We start from the raw sequence: 15987 nt of genomic DNA, 5'->3' as shown, positions 1-15987 counted from the left end.
TAATGCAATTGGCTGCAAGGTCTAATAGCACATTCTTGTTGCAGCTTTTCTCTTAGGTGAGTAGGCCCCTAGTGTGGCTGTTTGCTAGGCTCAGGGGTTTATCACTGCTGTAGATCTCCAGCCTACAAGGCTGTTGTTAGCACTATCATGACCGCAGCTGAGTGGGGCTGGCCCCAGGCACAGGAGCACACAATTGTTTCAGGCTTTAGAGGGTGGAGTTGATCCCTTATGTGGCTATTTGAGAAGCACAAGTCTTCAGCTGCTGATAAGTCCCATTGCCCACAGAGCTACATACACCATCAACACAGTCCTGCCCCATGCATGCATCCTGATCCCCTGAAGTGGATCCAATCACCCCACTGCATAGGCCCCACACACTCCATCAATGCCCCACACACTCTACCTGATCCTCATGCATGTCCTGCCCCACAGAGGCAGATGCGTTTGCCTGGCTTCAGAGGATCCAGACTCCCAGCCTATGCAGGACCATAAGTTGCCTGACAGCTTGTTGTTGGGTGCTGCCAGTCCCTAGGGCAGGCTGCCTCCCTGGCTGAGCTGGATTAGATCAGTGCTCTAGTGTGTGGGGCAGACCTTGGGCTAATGGGCCACGGGGAGAACTCCAATGGCATCTGCCAGCATCTGTGTCAGCACTCCTATACTACGGTCACAATAATGTCTGCTGCCAATGTCTCAGTCCCTGCAGAGGTGTCACCTCTCAGCAAGATGCACCCAGAGCCAATCAGGTGAGTCTCTTTTCACCAAAGGACTGTAGACCCTTTCTTTCTGGTGATTTTAGGTTGCTTTCCAGAATGGGTGAATTTGTGTGTGGGCCCTTTAAAAGCTGGAGTTTTTCCCCTTATGTCTGATAGCTTTTCTGGGGGTATTCCCCATTGTTGTTAGTAGCCAGCAAAGCTAGATATTATGAGACTCATCTCAGTTGTGCTCTGTCCAAAGGATGCTTATAGCAGTAATGTTCTCCCACTCAGATCCCCCACTCCTCTAGGGAAGGCTGCATACCTTAGAGTTGCTGTTGGCTGGCTGCGAAGCACCACGGCTTGTGAAGGTTGCATTTTTTCTCTCCAGAAAGGAATTTCTGCCTCTTCCACCTCAGTCAGGACTTCCCTTGTTGCTGGGGTTCTTTTCATCTAGTTTTCAGTTCTCTCTCAGGGGTAATTGTTCCCAGAGTATTTGTAAATTGGTTGTATCCGTGGGAGGGGGTGAGTTCAGAGTCTGCCTATGCCACCATCTTGACACCTCTCTCCAGTAAAACTTTTAAAATAAGTTCCAGCTCTTTTTTGAAATTGTCTAGTCTATTGATAAAGAATGAATATCCACTGTTGGCTAAGGGTATGATGAGATATGAAATAGGCATTCTTACAAAAAAAAGTGTATAAATATATCCTATGGGTTTAATAAAAAATTTTCAATGTAGGTTAATATAATTTAAAAATCTACAATGGTTAAATAAATCATGTAAATTAGTGAAATATTATTGTCACTGTAATGGTGGTTATCAAGACTGTTTTGCAATAATATTCATGCAAGACTATTAAAAGCAGAGTAGAAATCTGTAATTATGATGTTCAATTACATAAAATTTGCAGAGGAAAAAATTAACTAAGACAATGCAGTAGTTTTCTTTGCATCATAAATAGTATTTTAAACCTCTGATATATTTTTGGTTCTTTCCTGTTTTCTGTATTTATTATATAATACATATGATTGTTTTGTATGTAATTTTTTTAATGTCAGCATGCCTGTTATCCAGAATAATATTACATCTTAGTCCTCATACCCAGGTGTTATCAGGACTGTCTTCTGAGTTCTAAAGAACATGGCGATCCAGAGTGTTCTTGTGTCTCATAGATCCATTTTAGCATGCCCATCTCTCTGAATCCATTGATCCTTTTTCAATACATTGTTAAGCATTTCTGGACTCTCTACATCACTTAATATCAGCCATTTAACTTTCTCCTAAGCTTCCAGTGGCCATCCCAGCTGCATTTAGAATCAGCTATACTGACTCCAGAGGCCCTTGCCGAAGCATTAAATCCTGAAAAATGGCAGTACATCCTAACAGCAAACTCCCCCCCCCCCAGTTTTATATTCTGCTTTCCTTCTCCTGTAGAGCACCCTCAAGTTTGCTTCCAAGCCTGTTCTCCCCATTCTTAGCAGTATATATTAACAGACGTTACATCTCAATCTGTGTAATCGCCTACCTGCTTAGCAGGACCCAAATTTCCAGTTGGGCTCTCCCAATGCTTGACCCTAGCTATAGGTCTAGTTGCCAGGGAAGAGGTAGGAAAGGCAAATCTTGAGATGAACGAGTATTGTCTTTCAAGGCATGAGCTCTCTGCTTCACCTTCAGGTAAGCGGATAGTTGCTGGCCTCTAGCAAGAGCTAGTGAACCATCAGTCCATGCAGGGGTTGGGGTTCAGAGTTTGGGGATGCCATATACCTGAATGGCTCATCCCAAGTTTCAGGGTCCTATTGATTCCCTTCAGGGCCTTGGCTTTGGCTCAGCAGACTTGGTTATATTGGCTAGAGTCTCTTTGAAGTTCTTCTTCTCTTACAATGAAGCCCTTGACATGGTCTTCGGCTTAGTATGCTCCTCAGCTGCAGAAAGTAGGGTCTCTTTAAATAGTGACAGGGAGGGTTTTGACTTAAACACCATGCCATAAGTTGGTAATTGGCTGACCTTAGCTTGACATTTTTTTCTCTTCAGCGCATCAGTAGGATTTAGCAACATCCAACAAATTTCGCAGTCCTTGTAATTATTACCCTTTCCCCATACCTCCTAAATGATCAAAATATTGCACAAGCCAGTGCAATGAAACAACTCATTTCATGTGAGTATAAATAACATTTTTATGAAAAAAAACCTATATTTTCCAAACAAAACATTAGTGAGAAGAGAAGCATTGTTTTACTTCTTTCTTTTTTGCAGATCTCTTTAACATTTGACTTAATTGAAAACATCTGTATTCTCATACCAGCTTCTGTATCAATCTGTTATGATATGTTTTAGTAGAAGTATATGAAGAAAATCACACTGGTATGTGATTGGAAAGGGGAGGATAATTTTAATAACCCTGTGAGATAATTGTGAATATTCTTTGATACGATACCAATACTCAGAAAGTGGTAATTTCTCAAAGGTTACTTACAATGTAGAATCCAAAACCCTATCAATGTTTTGTGCTCTGTTATATTAAAGTCCATTCATTTGTTCTGGTCTTTGAATGTGTCTTTTACTTTTGCATAATTTCATATTATCGTGCATTGGTCATTTGGAAAATATTAGTTCACTGGCTTATGCAGATCTTCTAAATATTGACACATTTCATTCCATAATATAAAAACACTATATTTGTTGATGTTGCCATCACAATCAACAAAAGCCTTAACTGTTGACAAGCTGCAAGCTCACAGTGGCCAATATAAGGTTTCCAAAATTCCAAATTTTTTCATAAAGTCTCAAGGTTTATCACCAGCAGGAAATACTGTCAGTTTAATTCCTTGAACTGACAGGCTTACTTTGTTCATTTTCAAGAAAAATTCTGCCAAATACCAAATTCTGAATAACCGTAGTTGTCTGTCAATTGTTCTTTCAAGTAAAAATAGTGTTCCCTGAAAAAAAGAGCTGGGTTCAGCCCATCAGTCAAACAATTGCATATGCTTGAGACGACCACTGTACTTCAGTAGGCAGCTGCAGTGGTTAGTGTTTCAGATTCCTTTACACAAAATAATTAAATATGCCTATTGAATGGTGGGAATTTAATAAAATTAATAAATTATACTGCTTCCTCAAGGATATTCCTAACCAAAACTGGCATTTGTTTTTTAACTGCATGTGCGTACGTAGTCATGAAAATGCCAATTTAGTGCCTCTGCTTAATTTGTGCTAAGGCATCGGCAGTTTTACCCCCCACCCTGTGGCTTTTCCACCACCTGTGAAGACAAATCATATCTTAGTATTATTATGAAAATGTCTTGATCTCTTGGACCTCATGGAAGGGTCTTGTGGGTGCCCAGGAGTCTGCAAACCAAACTTCTGAGAACTGCTAAAATAACTCATTCGGTTCTATAATAATAATATCCCCACTTAACAGATGTAGAAAGGGCCACATAGGGAGGTGAATAACAAGCCCCAAATGACGACGGAGGCTATAGTTAATACAGTGGTGTGCACTTCAAAATCTAAGAGGGTAAGGGGCCAGCCCAGTGGTGTAGCAGTTAAGTTCGCACACTCTGCTTTGGCAGCCCAGGATTCGCAGGTCAGATCCTGGGTATCGACCTAGCACTGCTCGTCAAGCCATGCTGTGGTGGCATCCCACATAAAATAGAGGAGGATCTGGCACAGATGTTAGCTCAGTGACAATCTTCCTCAAGCAAAAAAAGGAATATTGGCAATAGATGTTAGCTCAGGGCCAATGTTCCTCCCCACACACACACACACACACACTCAAAATTAAAAGGGTAGATCTCATGTTAAGTGTTCTTCTCACAGACACACACAAAGGAACAAAAGGAAGCTTGGAGAGGTGTTGGATATGACTATACCCTTGATTGTAGTGATGTTATCACACATATTTGCATATTAAATAAAAATCCAAACATCAAATTGTGCACATTAAATATGTGCAGTTCACATATATCAGTTACGTCTCAATAAAGCTGTTAAAGAAAAAACAGGATTTTAAACCAGGAAGTCTGGCACTATTGTTTGTGCTATTAATTACTGTACTATATTACCACTCAAAGCAGAACTAAAGGTTTCAAAACTGAGTTAAGGAACTATGAGTTTCAGGTGTAACTCATGGTCATGACTCTCAAAGTTACTGCAGTTGATTACTAGGGGACTTGACATACGAGAAAAGAATAAGCTAAATGCTGAAACAATGGAGGAAGGTGAAAACATGTCTTGGGCCTGGCTTTTCATAATAATCAAAGGTTTAAAGTATATTTTAGCGGGTGTTGTAGATTTCGGAAGATGAAATATGACTGGGCTGGGGCAGTGGAATAATTATCTACAAGTGGAAATAAGACCTAGGCAGACCTCTTTTCTCCCAAAGAGATCACGGGGGAAATAAAAAATAACTTTATTGGAGAGGGTTGTACAGGAGATTCTCTTTAACTATGGACATTCTAAGTTTAAATTTAAAGGAGAAAGAGTTGTTTTTGTGAAAAAGGTCCTGGACAAGGGATTTGCACATATTAGAACAGGATGTAAATTACATCCTGTTCACAGTATATTACAGAAGCAACACAGTATATTACAGAAATGAGTTATACATATCCTAAAATGATTAGAGTTAACTGTCAAGACGTATTTCTTCTTGGGCAGTTCATCTGAACTCCACATCTTCTACCCTCCAATATTTGCTGGAAGATTTCAGTTTATAACTGAATAAGCAAAAAATAGCCTCAAGGAAGAGAACTTACATACGACTTTCAGCATCTTAAAACACATGCTTACTGGGACCAAACAGCTGATAAAACAATTCTCTTAGGTATATACAAACTAGCTCACAATTACACACCAGCTAAACTTGGTAGATGTTTCTGCTTATGGAAGGTATACTACACAAAGATACTGCCTTTTTAAGAAAATAAAACCCAAGAAAACAAAAAAGCCCAAGATTTAAAAAAAAACTTAAATTCTCAGTGATCTCCCTGTTCCCTCATTTATTTTTCCACAAGCTGTGTCTAAACTCAGACAAAGTTATCAGTTTACCGTTTAATGATATGGTCACTTAAATGCATCACAACCCTAGCAAGTAGACTTTCATTTCAAGCTTATGTTACACATAGTTTCCGATGACTTTCTTTTTTCATGCCTTGATGTTTCCAATATTGAGATTTTGCACATTTTAGACTCCAGTTCAGTTTTACAAGATTATCTACACTATTATTGAGATACTTTTCCAAGCTTTATTTTCTTTAAATTCTGTTTACATTGGCTAATTCCAGTCCAAAACTTGTAACAATTTCTATTTCTTAACCTGTAAGATTTAAAGTTTTCCATTGGGCTTTTAATATCTGCCATAATTTACCCTTGCAGACATTTCTGACATTTTTGTTTCTATAATGAACCATTTTTACTTAATCCTTACTAATGTCCTCCCTTTAGTTTCCTCACTGCCCCAAGTATATATGGAGATGAAATGAGTGTTCATTTTCCTCCCACCATGAACCTTGATAACAATTTCTTGACTTTACTTCTCTCTCCAATCAAATTCTCTCTTTCTCCTTCTCTCCTTGACCTATTTCTTCCGGGAATGTCCATAATGGTTTTAATTGAGACCTCACAGTTTAACTGTATGCTGTTCTCTTGTATTCACTTTTATTTCACTCATTTAAAAACTTGCCTTTTAAGCTATGCCACATTTGACCACCTATTCGAATCTCTGTCCATCTGTCATCCACTTTTTCTTCTCTGATCCTTGCCCTGGTAGTGATTGGGTCCCTATTAATGATGGCAGACTATGTCTTCCATTCTCCAGCCACAGCTGTCTGGATTGAAGTGGACCCTTGACTAAGACCATACCGGTCAGATTCTCTCCCTGAAAAATTTTTAATTTTTACTGAGATATGCTAGTTGGTCTGTGATGGTTGCTAGAATGCAGAAGATGCAAACTCAGAATCTGCAAGGGTGGCTGTGTTTAATCATGTGAATACTAAAAAAGAGAAAGCTGGTTTTCAAAAGAAAATAATGCGTAGATAAACAGAAATGAGAGATGGATAACATTGCCAAGACATTAGGTGGTTTTCTCAATTTTGTTTGAGGCCTTCCTGAATCACACTGCTCTTCCTACTCTTGGGTTCCATCATGCACCATGGTAGTGTCGGGGTGGGAGAAATATTCCTCTACTCTTCTAGATTTTTCTGGCTGGTATAAGAATTAAATTGACATGAGACAGAATAACAGGAGAAAATAAGACAAATTTAATAACATGGGAGAAATCCAGGAAAATTGAGTAACTCACCAAAATGGCTGAAGCCACCACCTTAAATACCATCTTCAGCTAAAGACAAAGGACAATATTGCGAGTAGTGTTTTGAGACTTCAGAGACTTCAGAAGAGAATTCACATGGAGATGGAAAAGCAAATGTGTGATAAACAAATGTTTGCCATGACTTGCAAAGACAATGACATATGGAGATGACTTTGATCAAATGGGCCTTGCTAGGTTCCTCCCTGTCTACTGCATCTAGTTCATATTATACTATAGTTAACTATGACGATAGCTCCTTCCTGAAGCAGGTCTTTTATCTTAAATTCTTTTAGGCTTTTGGGGGAAGGTCAAAGTTTATTCCTGAGTCTTTTGATCTTAAAAGTAATCAAGACAAAGACACATTTTGGGGTAGCAAATTCTGCTGTCCAAGAGTAGCATACGTATTTTTGAAAAAAGGTTCTGTGACTTGTCAGCATGTGTTTTTTAGGATAAAAGAGATTTGCCCTTTAGATTGTATGTGTCCTATTAGGTTGATTTTGTTTGTTTGTTTTTTAATCATAGTAGAGTAGATGTTCCTTATAGATACTTGAAGTCTGGGGAAAAAAAGACGGTACTTGTGTTACAAAGATATCAGACTGGTTATGGAACATACGTGAGCTTTGGAGTGAAAAAAAAAAAAAAAAACCCTTGGGTTTGAACATCTGATCTGCTTTTTACTAGTTGTGAGTCCCCAAAAAAGTTTTTTTCTCTGAGCCACTAATTCCTTTACCTTATTGATGCTATATCCTCAATCTTTAACACATTGCCCGTCATGTAGCATAGTAGGCACTGAAATACAAGGACATTTGATTTGCCAAGGACGTTTTGGGCAGAAGTAAGCAAATTTTAATTTCCTTGGATGTTTCACCTATTTGGGAAAAAATTAACAGGAATCTGAGGGATTCCCACAGGTTTCTGTGGATAAAAGCTTATCAAATGATTATGGAAATGGACACAATTGTATGGAAACCCACAAGTAGAATAGATGTTAGTGTAAACTTAGGGTTAGCTCTTCACTTGGGCATTTTCTTGTTGAAAAAAATTACTAATACATTTGAGTGGAATCTCCTACTTGGGAACTGATATCCTGAACGGCCGTCTATCTAAATCTATAGACTTGGGAGGAGATTTTTAATGTATTCCTCATTTTCAGTTTCTTAAATATTTGTAAATTAACCTTAACAACCAAGTCCCATTTGATAAGAATGGACACAAATATGTGCTTTCTTTTATTTTCTGTGAAATTCGTTTTCATAGAATGGTGATTTTTTTTTTTTAATCTGAAAGCATTTTCCTCTACTTATAATGATATATTCATTAGCATGATTTTTCTTAATGTCTACCCAGTCACCTCCATTAGACTATAAGCTCTGGGAAAGTAGGAATTATGCCAGTGCTTGCTCAATATTTTATTATTAGTGCTGTCAGAGTACTTGAAAGATAATAGGCATTCAACAAATGATAGCTGTTGAATTAATAAATGAATGAATTAATGAATTAGCTTGAATTGAGGGGGTGACATTACATCTTTCTGGCCCTTTGGAAAATGCATTAAATTCAGAGATGAACACATAATTCATTCAGATTTATCAAACTGCTAATACCTGCCTGGAACAAAGTTCTTGCTTTTTAAACTTGGCCACACATAACTTTTCCCAGAATGGAAATTTTAATAATTAGCTTTGTTTCCTACATCTGTTAAACATATTTGTATAAAATGGTACATACATTTCAATTTTTAAATCTTCCTTAAGGTCACATTTTAGCATGTGTTAGCTGGTATTAACTACTTGGGAGTTTGACTTCATCTGTGCCTAAAGTTATGGCTAAAATGAGTTTATAGACAGCATCTGTCCCATATATTTTTATCATTTTAAAGTAAAGAAAAGATACTGAGTGATGAATGAATTAAAATAGTTTAAACTTGCTGTTGAGGAAAGAATGATAAAAAAGCAAATTGTGTTTAGGAAGGGATGGAAACAGTAATAAATTAGTGTAAACAGATATAGAAAAATGTAGTTGATGCCAAAAATACGGATGGGAGTTAAACCATTATTTTCAGTGGTCTAGAGCCAAAATACCATATAAAACAGACTCACAGATTGGCAGATTTATGAGAGAGTCGTAAAAACTAGTGATCATAAAGTTGTTAGAGGAAAAAAAAATCTAAACACCGTTTACTTTGATTAGATTCAAGATTGAGTTGAACTAAAGCTCAGAGGGGAAGAGGAATTTTGTGGTCCAGTAAACTTCTCCATATTCTTCACATACTGTACCAGTATTTCTGGGAAAGACAAATAGCAAGAGATGTCATTTTATCACTCACTTCCTTAAAATGAGAATAACTAAGAGCTGATACTCATGGAGTATGATTTCAGGCCAGGCTCTCGAGTTTCAGTTCTGACTGTATATCACCATCTTAGACTGGACCCCCATCATCTCTTGCTTGAATTACTACACTAACTTTCAACATGTTCCCTGCTTCTGCTCAGCCTATTCTACTATAGTCCCTTCTCAACACAACAGTCACAGGAATCATTTTAAACCATAACTCACATCATGCCTTTGCTCTGCTAAAACTTTGTGATTGTTTCCTATTTCACTTGGTTAAAATCAAAGTCCTTTCAATCACCTTTGAGGTCTATATGACCTGACCCTTCATTCATTCTTTGATTCCATCTCCTCCTGCTTCTCCTTTTCTCCTTTCCCTCCAAATCCCTTGGCCTCCGTGCTGTTCCTCAAAGAACCAAGACATGTTTTCAACCTAGATCCTTAGCACAGGTTGTTTTCTTCTTCTGGAATGTTCTTCCCCTAGATATCTTCATTGCTAACTTTCTGACCTCCTTAAATTCGTTTTGTTCAAATGCCACCTTTTCAAAGAGATCTACCACTATTAAAAACTGAACTCCTCTCTTCGACCTCCCCCAAACACTCCTTATTACCTCTTATCTTGTTCAGCTCTTTACTCTTCATTCTCTAATATGCTAATTTACTTATTTATTAATTTATGTTTTCTAATTGCTTTCTAACCCTCACCAGAATTTAAGTTCATCAAGAATAGGGAATACATTTGTTCATGATGTATCTCAAGTGCTTAAAACAGTGCCTGACATAGAGCATGCTCAATAAATATTCAGCAAATGTTTGTATTATCTCATGGAATCCTCACAGAGGTTCCATGGGGGTTCTATTATTATATCACTTATGGTTAAGAAGCTATGGTTAAGTTTCATGACTTCTCATTGATTTTAAAATTAATGTTGTATAAAATTCACATACACTACTCCTAAGTATTTCTAAATGTAGTTTTTATGAGAAGAATTGGATTACAGTTTAAGGAAACTTCTGAAACATGAGATAGCTTGATTTTTTAATTAATTGTTTTTGCCATAAATGGATTTAAAATTCCTGAGGCTAATATACAGCATTTTTATTGACATTTTTGCTTTGAAAATTGTAATACCATGATAAAAATTCCTTCCAAAAGATTATAATCAATCTTCCATTTCTGTTTATATCTGAGAATTCAAATTCATCACTTCCACTGAATTCTGCAGTCATTGGCTCCTAATTGGGCTTCTTGTGCACTCTATCTCAATTGCAGGGCAAATCTTTCTGAAGTGTCTCATTACAAAGGCAGAAGGCTGGCAATAAACATCTTCTGCAGCCTACATTTCTGCCAGGAAAGGGCTTCGCTCCTCTGACTAGCTAATGGTGTTCTAGGCTCCTAATTGTCTCACATCAAAGATCCCCAAATACTTAAGTGTCCTCCGCAGAAAAACAAAAGCAACCACAATGTCAGAAATAAAGCCCCATTACATATTCTAGAATGAGGGAAGCTGCCTGGCTCAGCAGTCAGCCCTTGAGAGACGAAAATGAAGACTCTGAGCAGCTTGCATCACTCTCTGGGGAGACTCTACTTAAACAGGGCACCCGATTGCCTCCCCCCTCTTAGGTCCCCCCCAACCTTCTTTTCAGTTGTGCTTCAAGATTTTGTGTCTGACTGGAAGTCTAGAGGAGGTTAAGGAATTTTCATAAGTTGCTGCCACAGATGACAATCTCTATTAAATGTATTTCCAAAATCAAGAGAATTTTCAGGAAAAATCCAGGAGCAGCTTCCCCATACTCCAGCAGGAGAGACTCTTATGAGATTTGAACATCACTAGAATGCTTTAGAGGATGACGTTTGAGTTCAGAGAATTATTTTTATTTATTGAGTATAGTGGCTATGAGTCCAAGTTCTTAACCTGGGACCACATCTTGTTTGTTAAATTTAAACAAGTTAATATATGTTTAATAACTTCGAACAGTGACTGGAACATAGCAAATATCCAATAAGTATTAGCTATTATTAGTAGTAGTAGTATAAATATCATTACCATTATTAAACACTCATAGTGTGCTAAGAGTTATGTTAAATCTTATTTCACCCTTTCAACAACCCTGTAATGTAGGTATTATTTCTTTTCAATTTAGCATTGAGAAAATTGAGGCTAAAATCGTTATGTAGAGTGCACATGGTCACTCCATATGAGGGCATTGCTCACATTGCTGCAGTCACATTCCTGTAAACTATAGATTTGGTCTATGGATGCATTTTCTCTGGTTCAAAAATATAAATATTTGTGTTTCAGCACTTTGAGTCTGACTATGCAGTCTTCACTTGGATGCCATCAATGGTCACTTCCTTATATGTACCCTGCAGTCTGTAGTCATTTTTGTTTATTTATCCTGCCTCTATTTTCAACAAATATTTACTGAGGGCCTCCCGCGTGCCAGGCACTATTGTAAGGATGGGAATTATAGCTTTAAACACAGTAGAAAAACACACCCCACATACTTTCTAGGAGTTTGCAACCTCTGTTGCAGCACATTCATCATTTCACAATGAGAATATCTGATGGCAAATATTTTGCAGTTAAGACAACACTAAGTATGTTGCCTGTCCAATAGAAAATTAGAACCTGGTGTATCTTTAAGAGTCTTTCGACAGGTCCTCTTAAACAGAAATCACAGTTGGCTGCCTCACATCTAATTTGGGAAGCATCAGAAACAATTTTTGTCCTTAAATAGCTTCTGGACTTACGCATACAGCACTAAAAATCACCATTTCAAAAACTCATTTCTTCCGGTTAACACAATGTCTCTAGTCATGTAATACTAGAATATGCATTTCTGAAGAATGTTAATACTGATGTAGTAGCCATCTTATACATGCATAGGCAATATATATGGATAGATATAGATAGTGAGTCTAAGGACTTAATCATTGCGCAGTAGTTACAAAACCCAATTATCATAAGTTGATCATGTTTGAAAATAAAGACATTTTGATGGCAGAATAAAATGGGAAAATCACAGGCTGAAACTGGGGATGCAGAGCAGCTGGGAAACTCTTGATGGAGTTATCAATGTAGGCTCCATGACTAGCTCTTGGGGTGGGAGATATAGCAGGTGTGTTCTATTTTAATTGTTTCTTTTCTCTCTTTTACCCCCAGTACTTTATGTGAATAAAACTGGTAGTGACTAGTTTCGGGTTTTAAGTGGCTTATGGTGTATAGTTTATGCCAAAATTAACATCACTCATGATGACTGCTGAATGGATTTTGTGGTTCTCTTTGTTACGCTCATATGATTTTCACTGGGGAAAATGACAGGGGTGGATGCTGAGGAACAAATCAGGTAGCTGGGCTGGATAGATGCCTTTGGCACCTCCAGATCCATTCTTCCCCATTATACACCCTGTTCTCTTCCTCGAGAGGATGACTTTTGTAGCCTTCATCCAGTCTCCTTTGTCCTCTGACTTTGAGTTGGGTTCAGCCCATGGGGGCATCAGCTGATGCTCAGAGGGTGGGAGGAGAGTGAGGTCACCTATTAATTCCCTTGGTCGTCTCCCTGCCGAATGTGTTTTGGCAGTGGCTTGTTTCCTCTTCCAAAGGCCATAACTCTTGCCAGTTAGTCCTATCCTACAGTTCTGACTTTCTGTAGCCACTGTCTTATCTTGCTCATTTAAACCTAGGCTGGTAACAACTTTATGCTGTAGTTAGCACCAGGCTGCTTCATCCTCCCTGTGGATTTCCCTCAACCTCAGATATCTTTGTAAATACTCCCTTTGTTATAACTTTCCTCAATTTCCCCATTTGTTTCCAGTCTTGTCTCTGATTGATTCATATCACCTTAATAAAAGATAAGATTAGCTATTCCTGATGCTAACATACTCCTGATAATAGCTAATACTAATTGAGCAAATGCAGTTTGATATTTATATATTAATCTTTCCATGAACACTGCTATCTATGTATTGTCTATTTCATTCTCATAATAGCTAAAGAAAATAGATTATTCTCCCCATTTTCCATTTGAATAAACAGAGGCCAGTTAAATAATCTGTCCAAAATCAACCAGATTGTTAGGAGCAAAGAATTGAATCCAAGAGTTTTATTCCAAATCCACTATGACTTGTAGAGGGCTTCATATTTCGTACTAGAGGGAATAACTCTATAAACAAGACAGCAAAGTAAAGGACCAGGGCCAGCAAATGATGACCTGAAAGAACTAGAAAGGAACAAAAGTCTAAATTTATAAGACAAATGAAAAGGTTATCCAAACCCTGTATAAATAGGAATATGTATTAAGGAATTAGGAGGAAAAAGCTAAAACGTATTCAGGTGCCAAGTGCTTCTGGATCAAAGGCATTTCAGAGTTGAAATATTATTGGTTGCAAAGTATGCAATTTCCAAAAAGAAGGCTTCGAATTATACCAGGATTAAAATCTTACTTGAGAGGCATTTTCACATGCTTACTCAAATGTTGTCTTGAATTCTCTACTTCTCCCAAAACATCTTTCTGCCTAATGGGATTAAAGGAAAATCAAAAAGGAAATAGGAATGTTTTCAAATTTAATTCAAATGTAAGTAATCTTTTTCTTCTATTTTTAATCATATATTATAACACAAAACACATTTTACTCAATTTCCCATAAAAAGTGGAAATATTCGGATAAAATATCAGGGCCCTTGGCATAAGATATGAAATAATCAGAATGCCCAAGGAAATGAAACTTTCTATTTAACAAGAATTAAGAAGGAACAATTCTGCTTCCTTCCTGTGAAAATATTTTAAATTATTTACAAATGATTTTATCTCAATAATCTCAATATAATAAACATAACTAAATCTGTTTTTGATTTTTGAAGAAATATTTAGTGTTTTAGGAAAATTACTGTTTGGATTTTCATTGTTATAAGCAAAGCAATAGATACAAATGCTGTAAGAGACAGAAGCAAGCTCTAAAAATACCCACCGAATATCACCGGAGATTTTTTTGGTTTGCTTTGTTGTGTGTACATTTAAATGATTGTTGAAATCCAGTATTTCATTTATGAACATTTACATTATAAATTTCTTCTATTAGCTAATAAATACAATGATAATAAACCACACATTTATTCTATGGTTTAATATTTATTATACTAAATTTAATTTGTATGTTACCTTGTATGAGGTGAGAAGTATTATCCGGTCTATTATTTTTCTTTCTTTTGTAAAGGCTGCCAGTTAAGTCAGCATCAAATTAGTACTTTATTTCTCTCTGGTTTCTTATACAATTCTCTTTCTCTCTCTCTCATCCCATGATTCAGGAATATTTGGCTGCAATTAACATAAAACAACTTCAGTCAGCTTGAACAAAAAACAGATAAAAGGGTTCATCGGATAACTCAGATTTAAGGGTAGTGTTGATTCTCAGCAAAGGACGTATACTGGAAATGTCTCAAGCTTCTGTTTCTGGAAACTGCTTCTTTTATGGAGGCTGCCTCTCTCCTTCTCTCCCCTGTCCCTGTCCCTACCTCCCCAGGTGTACTTTTCTCTTCTTGCTCTCTATTTGTCATAATTCTAGCTAAGTGGACATTCTCTCAGCCCAATTCCAAATTCTATGCAGAGAGAAATTGCCTGGCCCAGTTGGGTCAAGAGGTTGCATATTGTCCTCTAAATTATGGCCAGGTCACATAACAAAGCATCATCACTGAGGGGTCACCTCTCATGAGAAAGGGGCATTAACAGAGAAAAAGGAGTTTTGGAGTGACCTGGGGAGACACACAAATTTTTATACCCTCCCATTCATTGGTGGTTTCTGAGTTTAACCAACAACTGTTTATTTTAAGTGTCCTGCTTTAAATATGTTTTACTGCCTGTCATTTAAAATTGCTTTTGAAAAATAAATGGGCGATAAACCTTTTAAAGGCAAAGGTTAAATGGGATCATCTTAGATTTGAAGCTGGAAATAGTTGAGGAACAAGAGCTTAAATGGGGGAGGGTTGGAAAGGTGAACATATTTCAAAGTCTAATTAATATTAACCCATTGATTTATTATAGTTTATTCTAATTCTTTATTACCTCACATTTAAGATCGTTTCCTGTTTTCACTCAATGATTAACACTGAAATAAACATATTTTATATAATGCTTTCTCCATGGCTTTTGATTTTTTTGTCTTGATTATCAAAAGTGTACATACTGGATCAAAACTATGAATGCTTTCAATGAAAAGTTTCAACTGTATAACTTTTGTCAATGCAGTGCTGTCTCCTTAAATTCATTTTCTCCTTTACTCTCCTTATCTCTGCTTATCCAGCCCTAAGTATTCAAATTATATTCCATTATAAAATGTTATATTTTATACTAAAGAATATTCTAAAAATTTCAAAAAGTAGACATCGGGAGAGAAAAACCCAAATACTCATAGCCCTCCACCGAAACAAGCTATAGCCCTTGTATACTCCATCCAGTAGATCACCTAATAGCAATCAAAACACTGGATCCAGAAGGTCCTCGCTTGAGTCTGAGCTGCCCTCCCCTGGGATTCTTCTCCCTGTAGTGATTCCATTTGCTCTTTGGATTTGGCTACAAGAGCAGTCTCTTCCATTTTCAACTCTTGGCTTTCCTTGCAGATTTTTATTTGTCTTCTCTTTTCCAGATCATCTGGTGTTAT

At 37.2% G+C, this 15987-nt stretch overlaps 1 long non-coding RNA gene across 1 annotated transcript in view; it reads right to left on the bottom strand.

The window, feature by feature from the left end:
• LOC139073855 (uncharacterized) overlaps positions 1-14887 on the bottom strand; it is a 52163-nt gene extending 37276 nt beyond the window's left edge. The window contains exons 1-2 of the long non-coding RNA XR_011522942.1: positions 14493-14887; positions 13777-13848 (exon numbers count right to left, since the gene is read on the bottom strand). This is a non-coding gene — a long non-coding RNA (uncharacterized lncRNA). The remainder of the gene's footprint in view (positions 1-13776; positions 13849-14492) is intronic.
• Between the last annotated feature and the right edge of the window lie 1100 nt (positions 14888-15987).

Source organism: Equus przewalskii, chromosome 10 (assembly GCF_037783145.1).
Source record: "Equus przewalskii isolate Varuska chromosome 10, EquPr2, whole genome shotgun sequence".
Classification (NCBI taxonomy): Eukaryota; Metazoa; Chordata; class Mammalia; order Perissodactyla; family Equidae; genus Equus; species Equus przewalskii.
Note: the sequence above shows the minus strand (reverse complement) of the source record. Positions and strands in the feature narration are given on the sequence as shown.